This window comes from Neophocaena asiaeorientalis, unplaced genomic scaffold (assembly GCF_003031525.2).
Source record: "Neophocaena asiaeorientalis asiaeorientalis breed wild unplaced genomic scaffold, Neophocaena_asiaeorientalis_V1.1 scaffold198, whole genome shotgun sequence".
Lineage (NCBI taxonomy): Eukaryota > Metazoa > Chordata > Mammalia > Artiodactyla > Phocoenidae > Neophocaena > Neophocaena asiaeorientalis.
Genome location: NW_020175221.1, coordinates 4,246,753 through 4,251,366, shown reverse-complemented (window position 1 = coordinate 4,251,366; position 4,614 = coordinate 4,246,753). Strand labels below are relative to the sequence as shown.

The window sequence follows — 4,614 nt, the reverse complement described above, 5'->3', positions numbered from 1 at the left end:
GGGCCCACCTGCCCCGCGGGGACCCCGCGCGCCCAGCCGAGCCGAGGCCCTCCCGTTTGCCCAGACGGCCCGAGCCTCCGCGTCTCCACTGTCCCGTGCTTCCTGCGAGCTTTCGCCGGAGAGCCCGACGGGCGGCACAAGATGGTTATTTAGGACCCGCGCAACCGTTTGTGTGGGTTTGGGTTTTAGTGTTTCTGAGGCTTCGTTTCTGAGGGTTTAGGATTTACCTACTTCAAGAGGACAGGGTGGTTGTGCAATCAAAAGTATTTCTATTAAGACCAGACCCTCAGTTCCCAGCCCAGCCTCTGCTAAGAACCATACGTCTAAATTTCGGGATGGACATAAGCAAGAAAACATACAATGTTGTGGGTATGAACGGCTTAGAATTCACAGATTTCGCAATATGTTGTGTTTTCACATTCAGAATTGTCTAAGAGTTACAGTAAAGGAAGAGCAATGTGAATGCAGCACGCCGTATGGGCAATTTACGCCCGTCCTGCATACATGCTTCCTTCGTCAGTGGAATTGCAAATCAGGGACCCGGATGGTATTTTGATGCCAATGGGAAGAGTCTGGAAGAGTGTTTCTACCCACCGTGCACAGGAAAAACTACAAACGTGAGAAAATGGAAAGACCACATCCAAAGACAGCGTATGGAAGCAGGTTCTATTTACAAAATTTGACCCTGGGGGAGGTCTACAGTAAGGGATCAATTGCAGAGAACTTCACTATATTAGTATGCAGGTAAGTGAACCTGTTAGAGGAGGGAAAACATCCAAACTCCAAAGAGCCCATCTTACCAAACTTTGTTACTGTCAATTAGAAAGAATACACTGAAAAGCTTACATGAAGTTGGTGAGATCCTTTTCCTTGGTCTTCGAATATACAGGTATTGAAGAAGAAATTCTGCCCTTGAAATTTAGACTCCATAAATGATGAGTGTCACAACAAAAAATTTCATGGACTGAATCTCGGGCTCCTGGGATTTTCCAGATAGGTTTTTATATAACATTTGTAAAAGTTAGAATAACTTTCAAAGTATTTGTTACATGGGCCATGTGGCTTATTATTATCAGGGATTCTTGAACTGTTTTCTATTCACTTTGGGAACTCTAGGTTAAAAATTGCCTCTTTTATTCCACTTTATTTTTCCTGCACCAATCTCTGTAAATATATACTTTTGGGGAACAACAACTACCTAACCTTGCCAGGTGAATTAAAGTGTGATTGGAGCTTTTCCCCCAACAAAAGGAAAAGCCTTAAAGATAATCTTAAATCGTAAGTATAAAGTATTTTATCTGTATAGCCTTTCCCTGATTAAGTATATAAAACTAGAACATGCTTGTTATAAAATTTGAAACATTACACAAAGATGTAATGCAGAAAGTTCCTTGTAATCCCATACCCTAAAGATCACAAATAATAATTAAGCCTATGACCATAACACATTTTCATTTTACTTAATATCTTCCATATGCAACTATAGCATTACCTAGCTGTGATGGGAGTACATGTACTATATGGTTTTATTTTGGCTTTTTTCTTCCAAGGTATAAAATAAGGATGTAGGAATTTTAAGAGGAAATTAACTTATTTTAGGTGATTTGATTTGGGCTACCCATAGTTAGCTCATCCAATGGATTAAAGATGCATGACCATTGTATCTAGGATTTGTTCACTGCCATCTTTCCAGTCACTGGTTATATCTAGAAGCCAGGAATCCCCTCTCCACACCTCAAAGGCTTGGTGTTCCGTGTTCCTCTCCCCTGCTCTCCAACTTTTCCAAAGTCTGAGCCCCAGGGGGACTTCCAGTCCCCCTCCCATCTTCACCAACTCCTCAAAGCTTTTCAGAAATATAGGCCTTGGACCTAGCAGGATGTGGCGCCACGTATTACACTTCAGCGTTTAATTTTTTTTTTTTTTTTTTTTTTTTGCCATACGCGGGCCTCTCACTGTTGGGGCCTCTCCTGTTGCGCAGGCTCCGGACGCACAGGCTCAGCGGCCATGGCTCACGGGCTCAGCCGCTCCGCGGCATGTGGGATCCTCCCGGACCGGGGCAGGAACCCGTGTCCCCTGCATCGGCAGGCGGACTCTCAACCACTGCGCCACCAGGGAAGCCCAGTATTTACTTTTTAATTGTAATAGTGAAGAAGTAATTCAGTCAAGTTTCAATGCCTCAAGACATTATGTACTTAAATACAGGACTTGCTCTTAAGAAGGCAGTACAGCGACAAGAGGGACAGCTTGTTTCAGAAGGTCTACTTTACGTCCCAATCATAGATTAGTCATTTTGACAAAATCAGCATTTGAGTATAATAAGAATGTGGCCTGTGTATGTATTTTGTTATTTTTATTTTTTTAAACACCTTTATTGTGTATGTATTTTAAGTTCTAACTACTTCTGCATGCACTGTATAAATATGGAGAATGAAAAAAGAAAAAAAAAAAAAAAGACCAGAGCACACCTACATACCAATAAGTAAGAAAATAATTACTAACAACAGAGCAAAGAGCAGTTTGTTCTATAAAGCTGTGGCTCAAATAAAGAATCACTGTTGATATTAGCGTAGAGCTGAGAATACTACTTTTTCCAAATTCCTAGGCTGATAGGCAATACGGTTAGCCACCGTTTTTCAGGATCAGTGTTCAAGCTTAACTTTTAGGAATTTTAACCCCAAATGTTCTAAAACGTGAAGTAACTGACTTTTTCATCCCCACTAAAAAAGCCTCAATGTGGAGTTGCCAGGTATCCTCCAGGAAACTGAGTCAGCACACCAAACAACACACCTAAATGTCACCAACATTTCGCAGGACAAAAACAGTGAGCTAGTTTAATTTGGGGTTTTACCAAGAACACATACTGCATTCATGAATAAAATACTTTTCTCCCCAGAGAGTAGCGGTCACTGTGGCACTACTTGAAAATATAAGAAAACTCTTCTATTTTCCCGTCCAAAATCTTGCTAAGTCAAGGGACTACAGGGAGAAACTGTCTAAGCAACAACTCTTGGCCAAATTCCATAAAAGCCAGGAGAGGGCTCTGGAACAGCAACTGAGAAATAACTTGAGCCTTTGGAAGTCCCCTCCTACAGCAGCATCAGTTTCCTTCAAGGCCCCCTTGAACTATGTGACACCCGTGTTTCTGCTCAGGATCTTCTGTGAACAAACAGTCCTCAATTCTTGCAGGCCAGCACTTGGCTTCCGTCATTGTGATGTGATCAAGGGTTCCCCTGACACATGGCCTGAAATGGTGCCAGGAGCTCCAGGAGAAGATGCTGAAGCAGCAGCTTCCTTTTGAAAAGGAAAAAACTAATTGCCTCAGAGCCACGGCACTGAGCTAGAGGTTGAGGTCATTTTCTTGTGAAATGTTCAGCCGCTTACTCTTACCCACAACTTACAGCGATGTTGACCATTGAGGTAAAAGGATCCGTTCTACATAATGTGTGACTCTATGGATGTCAGTTTCTTTGCCAACTCTTGACTGATTAAAGGTCTGTATAAATTTGTCATAACTCCTAGACAGGCCTATTGGTGTAAATGAAGAGAACAAGTCCAAAAAAAATCACTTTACCTTGGACACCATTTGCTTTCCCTTCATTAAAAAAAATAAATACAAACTGTAACGGCTGATTCAGATTGTTCTTTAAAAAAAAGCCCTTCACTAAACATCTCCTAAGAGCGAGTAATTAAATGTATCTCTTCCTAAGCAATTCCAGCTTCTCCTTTCCGAATTCCCACCCAAATTCCCTCTTTGTTCCTAAGGATGGAATTGATAGTGTCTAAAGTAGGTAGAGCTGGAGAAAAATGATTTCCACTTCGCCATGTATTGCTTCAAGCTAGTCACTCCCTGAATTCACTACAGTAAAAGATTGATGCAATTTAGCTCTAACTTCTGCTGACTTTTTTTGTCTCTACATTTTATCTGATGGGAAATACATGAAGGTGTTGGATACACTTTCAATGTGTACATGTAACAGGTTTAAGCAGAGCTTGCCAGTGGCAAGCTGTCCTCATTTCCAAGTGTATTTCTGGCATCAAGTTCTTGTTTTAAAATCTTATGAAAAATATAAAATTTCACTTAGTACTTCAAAAGACCTCCAAGGAGCAGGTGTACATAATTTTGTGAGTTTTTTTCTATCTTCCCACTATCTATGATTCTTTTTCTGGGTCTGCCTAAGGCTCTAGTAGAATTTTTTAAAGAAATAAATACAAGACTGGATTTCTCTGACTTCTAGTACCATGAGAAATTCAACAAACATTTATTTAGCACCAAGTATGTGTCACACACTTTATTAGAGTCTGCAAAAACAAGATGAATGAAAGAATGTGCCCCTTATCCAAGGAAAGCTTAAGAGTCCAGGGGTGGAGATAGTTTCAGCATACTATATTGTAGAAAGCATTCTGAAAGAAGGAAGCATGTAGGCTATGGGAGAATACCAGAAGGCAATTTAAATCAGAGGTGGAGTGGGAGAAGGCTGAGGCTTAAAGAATGAAACAGGAGGTAAGTGAAGGGGGTGGGAAGAGTTTTTAACAGAAAATAATATGAACAAGCACATGGGCCTGTGTTCAAAAGATGTATGTATATGTGTATGTAGGGAAAGGAACTCCCATGAG

The 4,614-nt window shown here is 41.0% G+C and overlaps 1 protein-coding gene across 4 annotated transcripts in view; it reads right to left on the bottom strand.

Moving 5' to 3' along the window:
- PDE4D (phosphodiesterase 4D) overlaps positions 1–4,614 on the bottom strand; it is a 1,104,527-nt gene that overhangs the window by 54,696 nt on the left and 1,045,217 nt on the right. The window lies entirely within an intron of this gene.